Source organism: Oryctolagus cuniculus, chromosome 18 (assembly GCF_964237555.1).
Source record: "Oryctolagus cuniculus chromosome 18, mOryCun1.1, whole genome shotgun sequence".
Lineage (NCBI taxonomy): Eukaryota > Metazoa > Chordata > Mammalia > Lagomorpha > Leporidae > Oryctolagus > Oryctolagus cuniculus.
Genome location: NC_091449.1, coordinates 27,354,448 through 27,379,420, shown reverse-complemented (window position 1 = coordinate 27,379,420; position 24,973 = coordinate 27,354,448).

The following is a 24,973-nucleotide window of genomic DNA, read 5'->3' as shown; positions in this document are numbered from 1 at the left end:
CCCTCCTAGCTTGTAGGGTTTCTGATGAGAAGTCAGCTGTGAGTCTGATTGGAGATCCTCTGAGAGTAATCTGACGTTTCTCTCTTGCACATTTTAGGATCTTTACTTTTTGTTTCACTGTGGAGAGTTTAATTACAACGTGTCGTGGTGAGGATCTCTTTTGGTCGTGTTTATTAGAGGTTCTGTGATCTTCCTGTACTAGGATGTCTCTGTCCTTCTCCAAACCTGGGAAATTTTCTGCTAATATCTCACTAAAAAGGCCTTCTAATCCTTTCTCCATCTCCATGCCTTCAGGAACTCCTAGAACCTGAATGTTGGGTTTTTTAATAGTATCCTGAAGATTCTTGACAATATGTTTTAGATTTCTAATTTCCTCTTCTTTCCTTTGGTCTGACTGTATCCTTTCCTGTTCTCTGTCTTCTAAGTCCGATATTCTCTCTTCTGCTTCACCCATTCTGTTTGTAAGGCTCTCTATTGTGTTTTTCATTTGATCTATTGAATTCTTCACTTCATTATGATTTCTCGTCACTATCACAGTTTCCTGTTGTACTAGTTGTTTTGTTTCATTTTGATTCCTCCTTAATATTTCATTTTCACAAGAGAGATTTTCTATCTTGTCCATTAAGGATTTCTGTAGTTCAAGAATTTGTTTTTGAGAACTGTTAATGTTCTTATCAATTTTTTGAGATCTGCTTCTTGCATTTCTTCTATCTCATCATCTTCATAATCTTGAATTGGGGTGTCTTTTTCATTTGGGGGCATCATGGTGACTTCCTTGTTTCTATTATCTCTGTTTTTGCGTTTGTCATTTGGCATATTGGAGATATTTGGTTTCTTCACTGTGGTGCTTTTTCTTGTTATACTATGACTCTAGATTAAGTGGACTGTCTGTTTTTGATGGAGCCTTAGAGGCTTGAGATGGGTGTGGCCTGAGAGCTCTGTTTGGTGTGCCAAAGGTGACACTGCCAGGTTAGGCGTGGTAGATCTCTCTCTCTCTCTTTCTTTCTTTTTTTGATTCAAAAGGGAAGTAACTCCACAAAGCTGAATGAAGTTGGAGATAGTTAGCAGGCAAATGATATACCCACAGGAGCCAGAGATCGGAAGCTCTTTCCCAAGGACCCCACAGGGAATCTGTTCAGCCCTCAGAGTGGGCTCAGATTCTCCTTCAGTCTCCCACTGGGTTGCCAAAGTTACGGAATTGTAGGGTCTCTGGAGAGTACTCACGTGAATTCCGTGAGTTCCCTCCCCCACCGTCTCTTTTTTCACAGTCTCAGTTCAGTAGCACCACACATTAACTAGGTCCTAATCTCCTGTTATTTTACCCCCCACCAGAGTCAGTTTTTTCTGCTAGGCTCAGGGCCAGTGCAGACCTGAGGTCTCCCTGCTTATGACGTATGTCCAAGATGGTGTCTGCTCTTTGTCTTGCTCGCCCTTGAGAGGTGAGTGGAGAGAGAGAAACCCGTGTCCGTACCAGTCACTTTTTTTTTCTCTCTCTCTCTCTTCCAGTTAGCCTGGTGAACTTCCCCCCCCGGGGGTCATTCCCTCTAGTCTCCTCTCTCCGCTTGCCTGCCGGTGTCTCGGGCTATTGAGGTTCGGCTCACCTCGCGTTCCAGCGCTGGTGTGGTGAGTCTGCCGCTGGTGTCTGGAACTGTGGGCTCCAACGCTCTCCATTCAGGTCCATTGTGAATCACACGTTTTGGAAGAGTTTCTTCTGCTGTTTCCTCCCCTACTCTTCCTTGAACCTGCAGTATCTCCACTGTTATTAAACTGTCTCTCCCCGGACTATCAGTGTGCTCCCTTCGTATTCCGCCATCTTGCCTCCCACACTCCGGTTCATCGTATTATTCTAATTCTTTTGAATTTGCTGAGACTTGCTTTATGCCTAGTATGTGATCAATCCTAGATTAGGTTCCATGTACTGCTGAGAAGAATGTAAATTCTTTATGTGTAGGATGAAAAGTTTTGTAGATATCTGTTAGATCCATTTGGGCTATAGTGTAATTTTAATCTACTGTTTCCTTATTGATCTTCTATCCAGTTGATCTGGCTATTTCTGAGAGTGGAGTATTGAAGTCCCCCAGTACTATTGTATTGGAGTCTAAGTCTCCCTTTAAGTCCCTAAACAAATCTTTTAAATAAATCGGTGCCCTGTAATTAGGTGCATATACATTGATAATCATTACATCTTCCTGTTGAATTGATCCCTTAATCATTATATAGTGCCCCTCTTTGTCTCCCTTAATAATTTTTGTATTAAAGTTTATTTTGGGCTGGCGCTGCGGCTCACTAGGCTAATCCTCCGCCTAGCGGCACCGGCACACCGGGTTCTAGTCCCGGTCGGGGCGCTGGATTCTGTCCCGGTTGCCCCTCTTCCAGGCCAGCCCTCTGCTGTGGCCAGGGAGTGCAGTGGAGGATGGCCCAGGTGCTTGGGCCCTGCACCCCATGGGAGACCAGGAAAAGCACCTGGCTCCTGGCTCCTGCCATCGGATCAGCATGGTGCGCCGGCCGCAGCGCGCCGGCCACGGCGGCCATTGGAGGGTGAACCAACGGCAAAGGAAGACCTTTCTCTCTGTCTCTCTCTCTCACTGTCCACTCTGCCAGTCAAAAAATAAAAAAAAAAAGTTTATTTTGTCTGATATTAATATGGCTACACCTGCTTTTTTTTTGGTTTCTGCTGGCATGGTATATCTTTTTCCAGCCTTTCACTTTCAGTCTGCATGCCTCTTTGTTGCAAATTTATGTTTCTTGTAAGCAACAAATACATGGGTTTTGTTCCTTAACCCATTCAGCCAATCTGTGTCTTTTAACTGGGGAGTTGAGGCCATCAACATTCAATGTGACTATTGATAAGTGACTACTGATAAGCCCTGCCATTTACCAAAGATATTTTCTGAGATATGCTTTGAATTTCCTGTGATGTTTCACTGTGAGGTTTCCTTCTTTTACCTTCTTTCATATTGATGGCTGTGTTTCTGTGTTTCTGTGTGTAACACATCTTTAAGCATCTTTTGCAGGGCTGGATGAGTGGTGACAAATTCTTTCAATTTCTGTTTGCTATGAAAAGTCTTTATTTCACCTTCATTCACAAATAAGAGCTTTGCAGGATATAATATTCTGGGCTGGCAGTTTTTCTCTCTTAGGACCTGGGCTATGTCTCGCCAATCTCTTCTAGCCTCTAGGATTTCTGATGAGAAGTCAGCTGTGAGTCTAATTGGAGATCCTCTGAGAGTAATCTGATGTTTCTCTCTGGCACTTTTTAGAATCTTTTCTTTATGTTTCACTGTGTTGAGTTTGATTACAACGTGTCATGGTGAGGATCTCTTTTGGTCATGTTTACTAGGGGTTCTATGAGCTTCCTGTACTAGGATGTGTGGGGAGCAACCCGGACTAGACTAAGTTACTGGAATTAAGACTTATTCTATGCATCTGCTCTCCCACAATATGGCGCTGGGAGAGGAGGAAACAGCTTCTACCCAGCTGCCTCTCACCAACTTGACAAGCTGCAGGAGCTGCTCCTGATTGGAGGAGAGCTGCATACTCGGCATGTGGGTAGCAGAGTTGGGATTGGTGGAAGAGGACTATAAAGGAGGTGAGAGACAACATGCACCAGGAACATCTAAGGGGAACATCTGAAGCAACACCTGTGCAGCCCCCGAGAGAGCCGGCCGGTGGTGTGCCGCTCCCCCGCAGAAGTGGGGAATGTGGCAGGGGGAACCGCCCTTCCACGGAGGTGGAAGGGACGGCAGCCAACCCGGGAAGAACCAGCAGCAAACCCGGGGAGGGCCGAGCAGACAAAAGAACAGTGCAGGGTCCTGTGTCGTGCGTTCCTCCACGAAGAGGGGGAGCGACAGGATGTCTCTGTCCTTCTCCAAACCCAGGAAGTTCTCTGCTAGTATCTCACTAAAAAGGCCTTCTAATCCTTTCTCTCTCTCCATGCCTTCAGGAACTCCTAGAATCTGAATGTTGGGTTTTTTAATAGTACCCTGTAGATTCCCAACAATATTTTTTAGATTTCTAATTTCCTCTTCTTTTCTTTAGTTTGACTGTATGCTTTCTTGTGCTCTGACTTTTAATTCTGATATTCTGTCTTCTTCTTCACTGACTCTGTTTTTAAGGCTCATAATGTGTTTTCATTTGATCTATTGACTTCTTCAGTTCATTTTGATTTCCCTTCACTCTAACACTTTCCTGTTCTACTAATTTTCATTTTGATTCCTCCTTAAGATTTCATTTTCATGAGAGAGATTTTCTTTCCTGTCCAGTAAGGATTTCTGTAGTTCAAGAATTTGTTTTGGAAATCTTCTAAATGTTCTTATCATAAATTTTTTGAAATTGGTATCTTGCATTTCTTCTATCTCACCATCTTCATAATCTTGGCTTGGGGTGTCTTGTTCTTTTGGGGGCAAATAATGTCTTCCTTGTTCTTGTTTCCTCAGTTTTTCTGTTTTTTGCTTGGCAATAATCCATATTGCCATATTCTTTGGATTCTTCTTCCCTCGCTGTAGTGTTTTTTCTTGTTATACTATGACTGTGTTAAGTGGACTGTCTGCTTTTGAAGGAACCTTAGAGGCTTGACATGGGTGTGGCCAGAGAGCTCTGTTTGGTTCTTCAGGGTTAAGTGTGTGCCAAAGGTGACACACTCAAGTTAGGCATGGTAAATCAATCTCTCTCTCTCTCTCTCTCTCTCTCTCTCTCTCTCTCTCTCTCTTTGATTCAGAAGGGAATTCCAAACAGCTGAGTGGAATTGAAGGTAGTCAGCTTCTATCTCCGGCTCCTGTGGGTATAGCATTCATCTGCTCTTTCACAAGGACCACAAAAAGAATCTGTTCTGCCCTCAGTGTGGGCTCAAATTCTCCTGCAGTCTCCCACCATGTTGCCAAGGTTACCAAATTGTAGCATCTCTGGAGAGTGCTCACATGAACTCCGTGAATTCTCTCACCCACCGTCTTTTTTTCACAGCCTCAGTTCATTAGCTCCACACATTCACTAGGTCCTAATCTCCTGTTATTTCACCCCCCTCCCCCCAGAGTCAGGTTTTTCTGCTTGGTTGAGGGTGGACGCATCCCTCAGGTCTCACAGCTTTTACGTATGTCCAGAATGGCACCTGCTCTTTGTCTTGCTCTCCTTTGAGAGGTGAGCAGAGAGAGAGAGACTCCTGTCCATACTGGTCCCATTTTTCCCCCTCTCTCCTCTACTTAGCCTGGTTAACTTTCCCCCATGGGGCTTCAACCCTTGTTCCCTCTAGGCTCCTTCTGCCATTTCCCCACTAATGTCTCAGGTTACTGAGGGTTTGCCTCACCTCCCCTTCCAGTGCAGATGCATAGACTCCGTGGCTGGGCTCCCAAGCCGTGGGTGTCCTTACTCTCCCCATAGGTCCTCTGTGTCACATCCACTAGATCTGGAAGAGTTTCCTCTCCAATTTTTTGCCTGAGTCTTTCCCTGAAACTACAGTAACTCCACTTTTATTAAACTATCTTTTCCTGGACTATCAGTGCACATCCTCACTATTCTGCCATCTTGGCTCCACCTCTTTCCTAGGTTTTCTAATTCATTGCATAAGAGCCTCTGATGACACTGTTTCATTGTCATTATTTGTACTATACTTCCTCAGCTCTGCTTTTATTTGCATCTTCTCTATTGTCTTCAATAGTATAATGAGTATAAATTTGTCTTTTCTAGAAACTAACTTTATTTCACTGCATTTTTAAGTTTATTTATATTCTGACATTTATTTCTTTCCTTCTACAAACTTTGGGTTTGATTTGTTCTTAACATTCTAGATTCTTGAAATATATGTTTAGGTTGTTTATTTTTTATATATCTATTTTTATGCAGATCTTTATTATTATAAACTTCCCTCTTAAATTTTTATGCTTCTGCTCATACATTTTGATATGTTTGTTTACATATTTTTAACTTTTATTTAATGAATATAAATTTCCAAAGTACAGCTTATGGATTGCATTGGCTTCCCCCCCAATACCGTCCCTCCCACCTGCAACCCTCCACTTTCCCAATCCCTCTCCCTTTCCATTCACATCAAGATTCATTTTCGATTCTCTTAATATATAGAAGATCAGTTTAGTATACATTAAGTAAAGATTTCAACAGTTTGCTCCCACACAGAAACATAAAGTGAAAAATAATAGATGATTTTTTAAATGATGATGAAATCACATCAGACCTATTGTCATGTTTAATCCCAGTAAGAGTCAAGTTGGGAATTGATAATTTCTTTTTTTTTCTTTTTTTTTTTTACAGAAGATCAATTTAGTATACATTAAGTAAAGATTTCAACAGTTTGCACCCCCATAGAAACACAAAGTGAAATATACTGTTTGAGTACTCGTTATAGCATTAAGCCTCAATGTACAGCACATTAAGGACAGAGATCCTACATGAGGAGTAAGTGCACAGTGACTCATGTTGTTGACTTTACAAATTGACACTCCTGTCTATGGCAACAGTAATCTCCCTATGCTCCAGTCATGAGTTTCCAAGGCTATGGAAGCCCTCTGAGTTCTCCGACTCTTATCTTGTTTAGACAAGGTCATAGTCAAAGTGGAGGTTCTCTCCTCCCTTCAGAGAAAGGTACCTCCTTCATTGAAGACCTGTTCTTTCCACTGGGATCTCACTCACAGAGATCTTTCATTTAGGTCTTTTCTCTTTTTTTGCCAGAGTGTCTTGGCTGTCCATGCCTGAAATACTCTCATGGGCTTTTCAGCCAGATCCAAATGGCTTTACATTTTTATTTCAATACATATCTCTACTGTTTTTATTTTCTCGGTGACACATTATTCACTCTGAAGAATGTTTTTCTATCTCCATCTATTTGTATAATTCCTAGAATTTCCTTTTTCAATTGATACTTAATTTTATTCTACTATGCTGAAAACATTTTATATGACTTTGATTTTCCTGAGTTTATTTTTTGCCAGGAAATCTGTCATTAATTTTTATGTAAAAATAAATGAAGCTGGAAATCAGCAGCTCAGGAATCACTAGAGCATATGCAAACACATGGAGACTGAACAACATTCTCCTGAATGAACAGTGGGTCATAGAAGAAATCAAAAGAGAAATCAAAAGCTTTCTGGAAGTAAATGAGTATAAGGACACAATATATCAAAACTTATGGGATAGAACAAAAACAGTGTTAAGAGCAAAGTTGATAGCAATAGGTGCCTACATCAAGAAATTTGAAAGGCACCAATTAAATGAGCTTTCCATGTATCTCAAGGACCTAGAAAAACTGGAGCAAACTAGACCCAAAACTAGTAGAAGATAAATAATTAAAATTACAGAACAAATCAACAGAATTGAGTGTAAAAAAAATAGCAAAAGATCAGCCAAACAAAGAGCTGGTTTTTTGAAAAAAATTAACAAAATTCATACACCATTGGCACAACTAACTAAAAAAGAAGAATAAAGACCAAAATCAATAAAATCAGAGATGAGAAAGGGAATGTAACAGCAGACACCACAATATAAAAAGAGTCGGAAGGGGAGTGCATGCCACACAGACAACAGCGGGGAGACTTGGGACGCTCAGGGCTCCGAGTCCACACATCGGCGCTGGAAGGGGAGGTGAGCTCAATAACCCGAGACATTGGTGGGGAAACGGGGGTCAGAATCTAGAGGGGGGCCGGAAAGTGCAGCAAACTCACTACCGGAAAGAAGGAAAAGAAAGCTTCGGGGTTTCTCTTCCCCCTAACCTTGCAAAGGTTACAAGGCTGCAAGGCTTGAAGAATTCCCAAGAGACAAAGAGCAGGCCTCATCTCTGGATTTACATATCAATGGGGGAGAGCTAAGGAACTGAGTCACTACAATTCAGTAGCCTAGGCAACCCAGTGGGAGTCCAGAGGAACCAAAGACTGGTAGCAAAATACCATCGATTTCGCAAAGCCGTGCCATGCAGTTTTACTTACCCGCAGAATAAATAAAATACATAAATAAATAAAGAGAGATTTACCACGCATAACCTGAGGGTGTCACCTTTGCACACCCTTAACCAGGAAGAACCAGGCAGAGCTCTCAGGCCGCACCCATCTCAAGCCTCCAAGGCTCCTCCAACAGCAGGCAGTCCACTTAACACAGACATAGTATAAAATAAAAAAAACGCACAGTGACACAAGAAGAATTAACTATGCCGAGTAACAAACACAGAAATAGAGGGAGCAAGATCAACGATGACACTATGATGCCTCCAAATAAACAAAACACCCAAAGCCAAGATTATGAAGATGATGAGATAGAAGAAATGCAAGATACGGATTTCAAAAAATTTATGATAAGAACATTTAGAAGTTTTCAAAAGCAAATCCTTGAACTACAGAAATCCTTAATGGACAAGATTGAAAATCTCTCTCGTGAAAATGAAATTTTAAGGAAGAGTCAAAATGAAACTCGGAAACTAGTAGAATAGGAAAGTGTGATAGTGAAGAGAAATCAAAATGAAATGAAGAGCTCAATAGATCAAATGACAAACACATTAGAAAGCCTTAAAAACAGAATGGGTGAAGCAGAAGAGAGAATATCGGACTTAGAAGATAGAGCACAGGAAAACATACAGTCAAATCAAAGAAAAGAAGAGGAAATTAGAAATCTAAAAAATATTCTTGGGAATCTACAGGATACTATTAAAAAAACCAACATTCGAGTTCTAGGAGTTCCTGAAGGCATGGAGAGAGAGAAAGGATTAGAAGGCCTTTTTAGTGAGATACTAGCAGAGAACTTTCCAGGTTTGGAGAAGGACAGAGATATCCTAGTACAGGAAGCTCATAGAACCCCCAATAAACATGACCAAAAGAGATCCTCACCACGACACGTGGTAATTAAACTTACCACAGTGAAACATAAAGAAAAGATCCTAAAATGTGCAAGAGAGAAACGTCAGATTACTCTCAGAGGATCTCCAATCAGACTCACAGCAGACTTCTCATCAGAAACACTACAGGCTAGGAGGGAATGGCGAGACATAGCACAGGTGCTAAGAGAGAAAAATTGCCAGCCCAGAATATTATATCCTGCCAAGCTCTCATTTGTGAATGAAGGTGAAATAAAGACCTTTCATAGCAAACAGAAATTGAAAGACTTTGTGGCCACTCGTCCGGCCCTGCAAAAGATACTTAAAGATGTGCTACACTCAGAAACACAGAAACACGGCCATCAATATGAAAGAAGGGAAAGGAAGAACACCTACCAGTAAAAGAGCATGGGAAGCTCAAAGCATATACTAGAAAATATTTCCGGGAAAATGGCAGGGCAAAGTCACTACGTATCAATAGTCACATTGAACATTAATGGTCTGAATTCTTCAGGTAAAAGACACCGTTTGGCTGACTGGCTCACAGAACACAACACAACTATTTGTTGCCTACAAGAAACACATCTCTCTAACAAAGAGGCATGCAGACTGAAAGTGAAAGGTTGGAAAAAGATATTCCATGCCAACAGAAACCAAAAAAAAGCAGGTTTAGCCATATTAATATCAGACAAAATAAACTTTAATACAAAAACTGTTAAGAGAGACAAAGAGGGACACTATATAATGATTAAGGGTTCAATTCAACAGGAAGATGTAACTATTATAAATGTATATGCACCTAATTACAGGGCACTGGTCTATTTAAAAGATATGTTAAGGGACTTAAAGGGAGATTTAGATTCCAATACAATAGTACTGGGGGACTTCAATACTCCACTCTCAGAAATAGACAGATCATCCGGACAGAAGATCAACAAGGAAACAGCAGATTTAATTGACACTATTGCCCAAATGGATCTAACAGATATCTACAGAACTTTCAACCCTACATCTACAGACTTCACATTCTTCTCAGCAGTGCATGGAACCTTCTCTAGGATTGACCACATACTAGGCCATAAAGCAAGTCTCAGCAAATTCAAAAGAATTAGAATCATACCATGCAGCTTCTCAGACCACAGCGGAATGAAGCTGGAAATTAGCAACTCAGGAAACCCCAGAAAGTATGCAAACACATGGAGACTGAACAACATGCTCCTGAATGAACACTGGGTCATTCAAGAAATCAAAAGAGAAATCAAAAACTTTCTGGAAGTAAATGAAGACAACAACACAACATATCAAAACTTATGGGATACAGCAAAAGCAGTATTGAGAGGCAAATTTATAGCAATAGGTGCCTATATCAAGAAATTGGAAAGGTACCAAATAAATGAGCTTTCAGCACATCTCAAGGACCTAGAAAAACTGCAGCAAACCAAACCCAAATCTAGTAGGAGAAGAGAAATAATTAAAACCAGAGAAGAAATTAACAGGATTGAATCCAAAAACACATTACAAAAAAATCAGCCAAGCGAGAAGCTGGGTTTTTGAAAAAATAAACAAAATTGACACCCCATTGGCCCAACTAACGAAAAAAAGAAGAGAAAAGACCCAAATCAATAAAATCAGAGATGAAAAAGGAAACGTAACAACAGACACCACAGAAATAAAAAGAATCATCAGAAATTACTACAAGGACCTGTATGCCAGCAAACAGGGAAACCTATCAGAAATGGATTGATTCCTGGACACATGCAATCTACCTAAATTGAACCATGAAGACATAGAAAACCTAAATAGACCCATAACTGAAACAGAAATTGAAACAGTAATAAAGGCCCTCCCAACAAAGAAAAGCCCAGGACCAGATGGATTCACTGCTGAATTCTACCAGACATTTAAAGAAGAACTAATCCCATTTCTTCTCAAACTATTCAGAACAATCAAAAAAGAGGGAATCCTCTCAAATTCGTTCTATGAAGCCAGCATCACCTTAATCCCTAAGCCAGAGAAAGATGCAGCACTGAAAGAAAATTACAGACCAATATCCCTGATGAACATAGACGCAAAAATCCTCAATAAAATTCTGCCCAATAGAGTACAACAACACATCAGAAAAATCATCCACCCAGACCAAGTGGGATTCATCCCTGGTATGCAGGGATGGTTCAACATTCGCAAATCAATCAATGTGATTCACCACATTAACAGACTGCAAAAGAAAAACCATATGATTATCTCAATTGATGCAGAGAAAGCATTTGATAAAATTCAACACCCTTTCATGATGAAAACTCTAAGCAAATTGGGTATAGAAGGAACATTCCTCAATATAATCAAAGCAATTTATAAAAAACCCACAGCCAGCATCCTATTGAATGGGGAAAAGTTGGAAGCATTTCCACTGAAATCTGGCACCAGGCAGGGATGCCCACTCTCACCACTGCTATTTAACATAGTTCTGGAAGTTTTAGCCAGAGCCATCAGACAAGAAAAAGAAATCAAAGGAATACAAATCAAGAAGGAAGAAGTCAAACTATCCCTCTTTGCAGACGATATGATTCTGTACTTAAAGGATCCAAAGAACTCTACTAAGAGACTATTGGAACTCATGGAGGAGTTTGGCAAAGTGGCAGGATATAAAATCAATGCACAAAAATCAACAGCCTTTGAATACACAAGCAATGCCATGACGGAGAAAGAACTGCTAAGATCAATCCCATTCACAATAGCTACAAAAACACTAAAATACCTTGGAATAAACTTAACCAAGGACATTAAAGATCTCTACGATGAAAATTACAAAACCTTAAAGAAATAGAAGAGGATACCAAAAATGGAAAAATCTTCCATGCTCATGGATTGGAAGAATCAATATCATCAAAATCTCCATTCTCCCAAAAGCAATTTATAGATTCAATGCAATCCCAATCAAGATACCGAAGACCTTCTTCTCAGATCTGGAAAAAATGATGCTGAAATTCATATGGAGGCACAAGAGACCTCGAATAGCTAAAGCAATCTTGTACAACAAAAACAAAGCCGGAGACATCTCAATACCAGATTTCAGGACATACTACAGGGCAGTTGTAATCAAAACAGCATGGTACTGGTACAGAAACAGATGGATAGACCAATGGAACAGAATTGAAACACCAGAAATCAATCCAAACATCTACAGCCAACTTATATTTGATCAAGGATCTAAAACCAATTCCTGGAGCAAGGACAGTCTATTCAATAAATGGTGCTGGGAAAATTGGATTTCCACGTGCAGAAGCATGAAGCAAGACCCCTACCTTACACCTTACACAAATATCCACTCAACGTGGATTAAAGACCTAAATCTACGTCCTGACACCATTAAGTTATTAGAGAACATTGGAGAAACCCTTCAAGATATTGGCACAGGCAAAGAATTTCTGGAAAAGACCCGGGAGGCACAGGCAGTCAAAGCCAAAATCAACTATTGGGATTGCATCAAATTGAGAAGTTTCTGTACTGCAAAAGAAACAGTCAGGAGAGTGAAGAGACAACCGACAGAATGGGAAAAAATATTTGCAAACTATGCAACAGATAAAGGGTTAATAACCAGAATCTACAAAGAGATCAAGAAACTCCACAAAAACAAAACCAACAACCCACTTAAGAGATGGGCGAAGGACTTCAATAGACATTTTTCAAAAGAGGAAATCCAAATGGCCAACAGGCACATGAAAAAATGTTCAAGGTCACTAGCAATCAGGGAAATGCAAATCAAAACCACAATGAGGTTTCACCTCACCCCGGTTAGAATGGCTCACATACAGAAATCTACCAACAACAGATGCTGGCGAGGATGTGGGGAAAAAGGGACACTATCCCACTGTTGGTGGGAATGCAAACTGGTCAAGCCACTATGGAAGTCAGTCTGGAGATTTCTCAGAAACCTGAAAATAACCCTACCGTTCGAACCAGCCATCCCACTCCTTGGAATTTACCCAAAGGACATGAAATTGGCAAACAAACAAGCGTTCTGCACCCTAATGTTTATTGCAGCACAATTCACAATAGCCAAGACCTGGAACCAACCTAAATGCCCATCAACGGTAGACTGGATAAAGAAATTATGGGATATGTATTCTTTAGAATACTATACCGCAGTAAGAAACAACGAAATCCAGTCATTTGCAACAAAATGGAGGAATCTGGAACACATCATGCTGAGTGAAGTAAGCCAGTCCCAAAGGGACAAATACCATATGTTCTCCCTGATCGGTGACAACTGACTGAACACCAAAAAGGAAACCTCCTGAAGTGAAATGGACACTAGGAGAAATGGTGACTTGATCAGCATAGCCCTGACTGCTAATGGACAACTTAATACATTATCCCTCTTAGTATTTTTCTTTTGTCTGTTCTACTTAATATGACTGGTTTAATTCTGTAATTAATACACAGTTATTCTTAAGTGTTGAAAATTAACTGAAATGTGATCCCTGTTAAACATAAGAGTGGGAATAAGAGAGGGAAGAGATGTATAATTTGGGGCATGCTCGGGCTGACTTGCCCCAATTGGTAGAGTTGGAAACATACCAGGGGATTCCAGATCAATCCCATCAGGGTGGCATGTGCCAATGCCATCTCACTATTCCAAGTGATCAATTTCAGTTCACAATTGATCATAATGAAAGGACTAAGAGTCAAAGGGAGCACATAAACAAGTCTAGTACCTGCTAACACTAACCGATAGAATAAATAAAGGGGAGAGTGATCCAACATGGGAAGTGAGATACTCAGCAGACTCATAGAATGGCGGATGTCCTAAATAGCACTCTGGCCTCAGAATCAGCCCTAAAGGCACTCGGATCTGGCTGAAAAGCCCATGAGAGTATTTCAGGCATGGACAGCCAAGACACTGTGGCAAAAAGATCTCTGTGAGTGAGATCCCAGTGGAAAGAACAGGTCTTCAAAGAGGGAGGTCCCTTTCTCTGAAGGGAGGAGAGAACCTCCACTTTTACTATGACCGTGTCTAAACAAGATAAGAGTTGGAGAACTCAAGGGGCTTCCATAGCCTTGGAAACTCATGACTGGTGCATAGGGAGATTACTGATGCCATAAACAGGAGTGTCAATTTGTAAAGTCAACAACAGGAGTCACTGTGCACTTACTCCTCATGTAGGATCTCTGTCCTTAATGTGCTGTACACTGAGGCTTAATGGTATAACGAGTACTCAAACAGTATATTTCACTTTGTGTTTCTATGGGGGTGCAAACGATTGAAATCTTTACTTAATGTACACTAAACTGATCTTCTGTAAAAAAAAAAAAGAAATTATCAATTCCCAACTTGACTCTCACTGGGATTAAACATGACAATAGGTCTGATCTGATTTCATCATCATTTAAAAAAAATCATCTATTATTTTTCACTTTATGATTCTGTGTGGGAGCAAACTGTTGAAATCCTTACTTAAGGTATACTAAGCTGACCTTCTGTATTAAGATAATCGAAAATGAATCTTGATGTGAATGGAAGGGGAGAGGGAGTGGGAAAGGGGAGGGTTGTGGGTGGGAGGGACGGAATGGGGGAGGAAGCCATTGTAACCCATGAGTCGTACTTTGGAAATTTATATTCATTAAATAAAAGATAAAAAAAAGAGTCATCAGAAATCGATCCCATTAAGGTGGCATGTACCAATGCCATCTCACTAGTCCAAGTGATCAATTTCAGTTCACAATTGATCATACTGATAGGTCTAGGAGTCAAAGGGATCACATTAACAACACTAGTGTCTGCTAATACTAACTGATAGAAATAAAAAGGGAGAGAACGATCCAACATGGGAAGCAGGATACACAGCAGACTCATAGAATCGCAGATATCCTAAACAGCACTCGGGCCTCAGAATCAGCCTTTAAGGCATTCAAAGCTGGCTGAAGAGCCCATGAGAGTATTTTAGGCATGGAAAGCCAAGACACTCTGGCAAAAAAAAGTTACCTAAATGAAAGATCTCTAAGAGTGAGATCCCAGTAGAAAGAACGGGCCATCAAGAAGGAGATACCTTTCTCTGAAGGGAGAAGAGAACTTCCACATTGACTATGACCTTGTCTAAATAAGATCGATGTTGGCAAACTCAAAAGGCTTTCCATAGCCTTGAAAATGCATGACTAGAGCCTAGGGAGATTACTGACGCCATAAAAAAGAGTGTCAATTTGTTAAATCAACAACAGGAGTCACTGTGCATTTACTCCTCTTGTAGGATCTCTGTCCTTAATGTGTTGTTCAATGTGAATTAATGCTAAAACTAGTACTCAAACAGTATTTTACACTTTGCGTTTTTGTTGAAATCTTTATTTAATATATGCTAAATTGATCTTCTGTATATAAAGAGAATTGAAAATATATCTTGATGTGAATGGAATGGGAGAGGGAGCAGGAGATGGGAGGGATTCCGGTGGGAGGGAGGAAGTTCTGGGGGTGAAAAAATATTGTACTTCATAATCTGGACTTTGGAAATTTATATTTGCTAAATTAAATTTAAAAAAAAAAGAAATCACTATTAAGAGGAAAATCTATCAGAAATGGATAGATTCCTGGACACATGCAACCTACCTAAATTGAACCAGGAAGACATCGAAAACCTAAACAGACCCATAACTGAGACAGAAATTGAAACAGTAATAAAGGCCCTCCCAACAAAGAAAAGCCCAGGACCAGATGGATTCACTGCTGAATTCTACCAGACATTTAAAGAAGAACTAACACCAGTTCTTCTCAAACTATTCAGAACAATCAAAAAAGAGGGAATCCTACCAAATTCTTTCTATGAAGCCAGCATCAGCTTAATTTCTGAGCCAGAAAGAGAAGCAGCAGAGAAAGAGAATTATAGACCAAATTTCCTGATGAACATAGATGCAGAAATCCTCAATAAAATTCTGGCCAATAGAATGCAACAACACATCAGAAAGATCATCCACCCAGATAAGTGGGATTTATCCCTGGAATGCAGGGATGGTTCAATGTTCACAAATCAATGTAAAGCACCACATTAACAAACTGTAGAAGAAAAACCACATGATTATCTAAATAGATGCAGAGAAAACATTTGATAAAATACAACACCCTTTCATGATGAAAACTTTAAGCAAAATGGGTATGGAAGGTGTCGCTCCCCGTCTTCATGGAGGAGCGACACAGGACCCTGCGCTGTTCTTTCGTCTGCTCGGCCCTCCCCGGGTTTGCTGCTGGTTATTCCCGGGTTGGCTACTATCCCTTCCACCTCCGTGGAAGGGCAGTTCCCCCTGGCCACATTCCCCACTTCCGCAGGGGAGCGGCACACCGCCGGCCGGCTCTCTCGGGGGCTGCACGGGTGTTCCTTCAGCTAGATGTTCCCCTTAGATGTTCCCGGTGCATGCCGTCTCTCTCCTCCTTTATAGTCCTCCTCCGCCAATCCTAACTCGGCTGCCCACACGCCGAGCACGCTGCTCTCCTCCAATCAGGAGCAAGTCCTACAGTTTATTAGTTGAACTGGAGGCAGCTGTGCGGAAGCTGTTTACTTCTCTCCCAGCACCATATTGTGGGAGAGCAGATGCATAGAATAAGTCTTAATTCCAGTAACTCAGTCCAGTCCGGATTGCTCCCCACAGAAGGAACATTCCTCAATGCAATCAAAGCAATTTATGAAAAACCCACAGCCAGCATCCTATTGAATGGTAAAAGTTGGAAGCATTTCCACTGAAATCTGGTACCAGACAGGGATGCCCACTCTCACCACTGCTATTCAATATAGTTCTGGAAGTATTAGCCAGAGCATTAGGGAAGAAAAAGAAATTAAAGGAATACAAATTGAGAAGGAAGAAGTCAAACTATCCCTCTTTGCAGACGATATGATTTTTTATTAAGGGAATGAAAGAACTCTACTAAGAGACTATTGGAACTCATAGAAGAGTTTTTCAAAGTAACAGGATATAAATTAATGCACAAAAATCAACAGCCTTTGTATACACAGACAATGCCACAGCTGAGAAAGAATTACTAAGTCAATCCCATTCACAATAGCTACGAAAACAATCAAATACCTTGGAATAAACTTAACCAAGGACATTAAAGATCTCTACGATGAAAATTACAAAATCTTAAAGAAAGAAATAGAAGAAAATACCAAAAAAATCGAAAAATCTTCCATGCTCATGGATCAGAAGAATCAATATTCTCAAAATGTCCACTCTCCCAAAAGTAATTTATAGATTCAATGTGATACCAATCAAAATACCATAGAACTTCTTCTCAGATCTGGAAAAAATGATGCTGAAATTCATATGGAAGCACAAGAGACCTTGAATAGCTAGAGCAATCTTGTACAACAAAAACAAAGCCAGAGGCATCACAATACCAGATTTCAGGAAATATTACAGGGCAGTTATTATCAAAACTGTGTGGCGCTGGTACAGAAACAGATGGATAGACCAATGGAACAGAATAGAAACACCAGAAATCAATCAAATATCTATAGCCAACTTATATTTGATCATGGAACAAGGACAGTCTTTTCAATAAATGGTGCTGGGAAAATTGGATTTGCACATGCAGAAGCATGAAGCAAGACCCCTACCTTACACCTTACAAAAAAATCCACTCAACATGGATTAAAGATCTAAATCTATGACCCAACACTATCAAATTATTAGAGAATATCGGAGAAACCCTGTAAGATATATGCACAGGCAAAGACTTCTTGGAAAAGATCCCAGAAGCACAGGCAGTCAAAGCCAAAATTAACAATTTGGATTACATCAAATTGAGAAGTTTCTGTACTGCAAAAGAAACAGTCAGGAAAGTATTAAGAGGCAAACAACAGAATGGGAAAAAATATTTGCAAACTATGAAACAGATAAAGGGTTGATACAGAATCTACAAAGAAATCAAGAAACTCCACAACATCAAAACAAACAACCCACTTAAGAGATGGGCCAATGACCTCAATAGACATTTTTCAAAAGAGGAAATCCAAATGGCCAACAGACATATTAAAAAATGTTCAGGATCACTAGTCATCAAGGAAATGCAAATCAAAACCACAATGAGGTTTCACCTCACCCCGGTGAGAATGCCTCACATACAGAAATCTACCAACAATAGATGCTGCTGAGGATGTGGGGAAAAAGGGACACCAACCCACTGTTGGTGGGAATGCAAACTGGTCAAGCCACTATGGAAGTCAGTCTGGAGATTCCTCAGAAATCTGAAGATAACCCTACGGTTCAACCCAGCCATCCCACTCCTTGGAATTTACCCAAAGGAAATGAAATTGGCAAACAAAAAAGCTGTCTGCACATTAATGTTTATTGGAGCTCAATTCACAATAGCTAACACCTGGAGCCAACCCAAATGCCCATCAACAGTAGACTGGATAAAGAAATTATGGGACATGTACTCTATAGAATACTATCAGCAATAAAAAAAAAATGAAATCCGGCCATCTGCAACAAAATGCAGTAATCTGGAAAACATCATGCTGAGTGAATTAAGCCAGTCCCAAAGGGACAAATATCATATACTTTCCCTAATCGCTGACAACTAACTGGGCATCTAAAAGGAAACCTTTTTTTTTAACTTTTATTTAATGAATATAAATTTCCAAAGTACAGCTTATGAATTACATTGGCTTCCCCCCCATAACGTCCCTCCCACGCGCAACCCTCCCCTTTCCCACTCCCTCTCCCCTTCCATTCACATCAAGATTCATTTTTGATTCTCTTTATATACAGAAGATCAGTTGAGCATACATTAAGTAAAGATTTCAACAGTTTGCACTCCCATAGAAACACAAAGTGAAATAAGTGAAATATACTGTTTGAGTACTCGTTATAGCATTAAGCCTCAATGTACAGCACATTAAGAACAGAGATCCTACATGAGGAGTAAGTGCACAGTGACTCCTGTTGTTGACTTTACAAATTGACACTCTTGTTTATGGCATCAGTAATCAACCTAGGCTCTTGTCATGAGCTGCCAAGGCTATGGAGGCCCCCTGAGTTCACTGATTCTGATAATTTTTAGACAACGCCATGGTCAAAGTGGAAGTTCTCTCCTCCCTTCAGAGAAAGGTACCTCCTTCTTTAATGACCCGTTCTTTCCACTGGGATCTCACTCACGGAGATCTTTCATTTAGTTTTTTTTTGCCAGAGTGTCTTGGCTTTCCATGCCTGAAATACTCTCATGGGCTTTTCAGCCTGATCTGCATGCCTTTAGGGCTGATTCTGAGGCCAGAGTGCTGTTTAGGACATCTGTCATTCTATGGGTCTGCTGTGTATCTCACTTCCCATGTTGTTGGATCGTTCTCTCCCTTTTTTATTCTATCAGCTAGTATTTGCAGACACTATTCTTGTTTATATGATCCCTGTGGTTCTAAATCCTATCATTATGATCAATTGTGAACAGAAATTGATCACTGGGACTAGTGAGATGGTACATGCCACTTTGATGGGATTGAATTGCAATCCCCTGGTATGTTTTTTTTTTTTTTGAAACACAAAATGAAATATACTGTTTGAGTACTCATTATAGCAATAATCTCAATGTACAGCACATTAAGGACAGAGATCCTACATGAGGAGTAAGTGCACAGTGACTCCTGTTGTTGACTTTACAAATTGACACTCCTGTTTATGGCATCAGTAATTTCCCTATGCTCCAGTCATGAGTTTCCAAGGCTATGGAAGCCTTTTGAGTTCTCCGACTCTTATCTTGTTTAGACAAGGTCATAGTCAAAGTGGAGGCTCTCTCCTCCCTTCAGAGAAAGATATCTCCTTCTTTGAAGACCTGTTCTTTCCACTGGGATCTCACTCACAGAGATCTTTCATTTAGGTCTTTTTTTTTTTTTGCCAGAGTGTCTTGGCTTTCCATGCCTGAAATACTCTTGTGGGCTTTTCAGCCAGATCCGAATGCCTTAAGGGCTAATTATGAGGCCAGAGTGCTGTTTAGGACATCTGCCGTTCTATGAGTCTGCTGTGTATCTCATTTCCCATGTTGGATCACTCTCCCCTTTATTTATTCTATCGGTTAGTATTAGCAGGTACTAAACTTGTTTATGTGATCCCTTTGACTCTTAGTCCTTTCATTATGATCAATTGTGAACTGAAATTGATCACTTGGACTAGTGAGATGGCATTGGTACTTGCCACCTTGATGGGATTGAATTGGAATCCCCTGGCTCATTTCTAACTCTACCGTTTGAGGTAAGTCAGCTTGAGCATGTACCAAATTGCACATCTCTTTGCTCTTTATTCCCACTCATATTTAACAGCAATCACTTTTCAGTTAAGTTTCAGCACTTAAGAATAATTGTGTATTTTTTGTTTGTTTGTTCTGCCTTTAGGGCTGATTCTGAGGCCAGAGTGCTGTTTAGGACATCTGCCGTTCTATGAGTCTGCTGTGTATCTCACTTCCCATGTTGGATCACTCTCCTCTTTATTTATTCTATCGGTTAGTATTAGCAGGTACTAAACTTGTTTATGTGATCCCTTTGACTCTTAGTCCTTTCATTATGATCAATTGTGAACTGAAATTGATCACTTGGACTAGTGAGATGGCATTGGTACATGCCACCTTGATGGGATTGAATTGGAGTCCCCTGGCACATTTCTAACTCTACCATTTGAGGTAAGTCAGTTTGAGCATGTCCCAAATTACACATCTCTTCCCTCTCTTATTCCCACTCATATTTAACCGCAATCACTTTTCAGTTAAGTTTCAACACTTAAGAATAATTGTGTATTTTTTGTTGTTTTTTTTGTTTGTTTATTCTACTTAAAGGAAACCTTTTGAAGTGAAATGGACACTATGAGAAACAGTGACTTGATCAGCCCTTATCCTGACTGTTGAGGAACTACTTACTTCTTTACTCCTTTTTTTATTTTTTTGTTCTACTTAATAATATTTGTTAAACTCTTTAATTAACATAAAATTATTCTTAGGTGTTTAAATTTAACTGAAAAGTGATCTCTGCTAAATATAAGAGTGTGAATAATAGAGGGAGGAGATGTACAGTTCAGCACATGCTCTATTGGACTTACCTCTAATGGTAGATTTAGAAATGAGCCAGGGGATTACAATTCAGTCCCATCAAGGTAGCATGTACCAATGCCATCTCACTAGTCCACATGAATAATTTCAGTTCACAATTGATTATACTGATAGTACTAAGAGCCAACGGGATCACACAAACAAGACTAGTGTCTGCTAATACTGATAGAATTAAAAAGAGAGAATGAATCAACATGGGAAATGAGATACACAGCAGACTCATAGAACGGCAGATGTCCTAAACAGCACTCTGGCCTCATAATTAGCCCTTAAGGCATTCGGATCTGGCTGAAGAGCCCATGAGAGTATATCATGCATGGAAAGCCAAGACACTCTGGGAAAAAAAAGTTACCTAAATGAAAGATCTCTGTGAGTGAGATTCCAGTGGAAAGAATGGGCCATCAAAGAAGGAGGTACCTTTCTCTGAAGGGAGAAGAGAACTTCCACTTTGACTATGGCCTTCTCTAAATAATATATGAGTTGGAAAACTTAAGGGCTTCCACAGCCTTGGCAACTCATGACAAGAGCCTCAGGTGATTACTGACGCCAATTATAAGAATGTCAATTATTAAATCATCAACAGGGGTCACTGTGCAATTACTCTCCATGTAGGATCTCTGTCCTTAATTTGTTGTACTATGTGAATTAATGGTATAACTAGTGCTCAAGCAGTACTTTATGCTTTGTGTTTCTGTGTGGGCACAAACTGTTGAAATCTTTACTTAGTATATACTAAATTGATTTTCTGTATATAAAGATAATTAAAAATGAATATTGATGCAAATAGGATGGGTTAGGGAGTGGGAGATGGTATGGCTGTGGGTGGGAAGGAGGTTATGTGGGGAAAAAGCCACTATAACCCAAAAATTGTACTTTGGAAATCTATATTTATTAAATAAAAGTTAAAGAAAAAAATTTTTAACAGATCACAGAGAAAGAGAGACTTTCCAATGCCAGCAAAAATATAAGGAATTCATCCTCATCAGACTCTCTTTAGAATATGCTATGAAAACATTTCGTAGACTAGAGCTTACTGCTTAATGCTCTAGTCTATGGGAAGATACTTTTTTAAAAAAAAGTGAAAAAAGTGCAATTTCAGAGAATAGTTACAGAGAAAATGGCAGAGGAAACTCCATGCAAATTAGAGGGACACTGTGGATATACTTGGAGGGTGTGGACACACACAACTCAGGACCTTGACAGCCTCAGCACCAGCTTTGGAAAGTGAGGTGAGATCAGACTGCAGCAGCCCAAGTCACTGGGAATAAAGCTGTAGGAAGAGCCTGGTGTGAGTATGGCATGGTGCCCTGTGGGGGACAGTGTATCTGCCAACATAGAGGTAAAAAATGGGGGCACATTTCTCTCTCTCCAACTACCCAGCATCAGTGTCCTGTAACTAGCCAAGAGAGGGCAGACACCATTTGGACATACATAACAGGTATGTCAGCTTCTGTCTGTGCACCCGGAAAACACCTGAGTGGAGATGCTTGAGTCTGGATGGGAGAATAGACAGGGGGCTGGGTGCTCATGAATGTTGGAGCATTGTATGCCAGGGCTGTGAAACATTGTGGCTATATGTGAGGGTGCAGGGTGTGCCTGGATATTTGGTATTCACTGCAGGCAAATCCATACAATTGGGGTTCCCTGATTCCATGGTGAGGGTCATTGTAGCAGGATCTGTGCTCACACCAAGTACTGCACAGATCCTTTGTGTGGTTCTATGGCAGTGTGAATGGATATTATAACAACTGGGGCTGGTGACCAGACATTTGTTTCTTTAAAGAGGAGATGAGCATAAGACTACACCAACAGAGCAGATTAATCTTTCCCTCTGATAAAAAAAAAGAGAGGTTTACCATGCCTAATTTGAGTGATATCTTGGAAACTCCCCTCACCCTGGAGCACTGAACAGAGATCCCTAGCCACACCCAGCACACCCCTCAGTGTATTCACTGAAAGAGCAGACATTCCATTAATCCACAAATGCATTGGCCTAAGGTAAAAGCCATCACGGGGGAAAAAACAACAATTATTTCCACAAATGCCCGAAAATAAATGCAACAACTCAAGAAATAAGAATAAAGAAGACAACACGAGGCCTCCAAAAGAACACAACACTCCAATGCTAGAATGTGAAAATGAAGAGATTGAAGAATTTCTGGAAACAGAATTCAAAAAATTGATTGCAGGGTTTCTTAGAAGTAGTCAGAAGCAAATCCATGAATTAAAGAAATCCATACATGAAATAAATGATTAATTTTCCCATGAAATTGAGATTGTAAAGAGAAATCAAAATGAAATATTGGAAATGAATAATTTAAGCAATCAAATAAAAAACGCAATTGGAAAGAATTAACAGACTTGGTGAGGCAGAAGAAAGAATACCTAAGTTGGAAGACAAATCTCTGAAAATTATACAATCAGACCACAAAAAGAAAAATAAATCTAAAAACTGAAAAACAGTATTGGAGATTTATGGGCTACTATTAAATGACCAAACATACTGATCTTAGGATTTCCTGAAGACATTGAATGAGAGAACAGATTAGAATGCCTTTTTAGTGAAATAATTACAAAAAACTTCCCTAATTTGGGGAAAGAAAGGTACATCCAAGTAGAGGAAGCACATAGAACTCTTAGTAGACATGAGCAGAAAAGATCCTTACCATGACACATTGTAGTCAAACTCTCCACCCTAAAATAAAACGAAAAAATTCTAAAATGTGCATGAGAGAAATTTCAGATTGCTTTCAGAGGATATCCAATAAGACTCACAGTGGACTTCTCAGCAGAAACCCTACAGGCTAGGAGAGAATTTCAATATATCTTCCAAATCATAAGAGAAAAAAAAAGTCAACCTAGAATACTGTACCCTGCAAAGCTCTCATTTATGAATGAAGGTGAAATAAAGACCTTCCATAACAAACAGAAATTGAAAGAATTTATAACCACTCACTCAGTCTTACAAAAGATGTTTAAGGATGTGCTACACACAAAAACATGGTCATCACTATGAAATAAGATGAAGGCAGAAAATCTTCCAGTGACAGTACAAAGGAAATTCAAAGTAAACCATAGGAACATTTATGAGAAAATGACAGGGAAATTGGACTTACTCTGGTTTTTCTTCTGTAGTTCCTTAGATCTCATAATATCCTGTTTCTGGGACTCTAGCCTCATATTAAGGCAATCTATTTTTTAATCTTTTTAAAAAAGAAGTCTTTGATTACATTGGACTGGTTTTTTTCCCCTTCTCTTATTACATACCATTTGTGTGATTACAGTGTTAAGACTTAGTTCTCATGACGTTGGACAGAAGAGTGCATCAGTTATTTTAAATGAAATGTTTCCTGTCTTTGAAGCTCATTCCAGAAGTGTGCTGTTGCCACAAAAGAAAATATTTGGGTTCGCGAACTAGGTTTTTATTTCTGCATAGAATTAGAAATGAAATGAAGATTTGAATTACTTAAAGGATGAAAATAATGACAGTGCTTATAAGCCCAGTGAAACCTTTTGTGTTTCAGGCATCCAAAATTCATGTATTTACTAAATTTTTCTCCTGAAATCTTGCTCCTCTTTTCTGTACTTAGTGCATTTACTCTTATTATTGATGTAAAACAGCATGATTAAAAGCATCAATGTATCTATGTTCATTATGAATCCCATAGTTTTGCTAATTAAGAAAAAAATAGTCTCACTCTGGCAAAAAAAAAAAAATGACCTAAATGAAAGATCTCCGTGAGTGAGATCCCAGTGGAAAGAACAGGTCATCAAAGAAGGAGAAAGCTTTCTCTGAAGGGAGGAGAGAACTTCCATTCTGACTACGACCTTGCCTAAATATGATCAGAGTCAGTGAACTCAAAAGGCTTCCATAGCCTTGGCAACTCATGACAAGAGCCTAGAGTGATTACTGAGGCCATAAAGTGTCAATTTGTTAAGTCAACAACAGGAGTCACTGTGCACTTACTCCTCATGTAGGATCTCTATCCTTAATGTGCTGTACAGTGGGATTTAATGCTATAACTAGTGGTGCAAACTGTTGAAATCTTTACTTAATATATGCTAAACTGATCTTCTGTATATAAAGAGAATTGAAA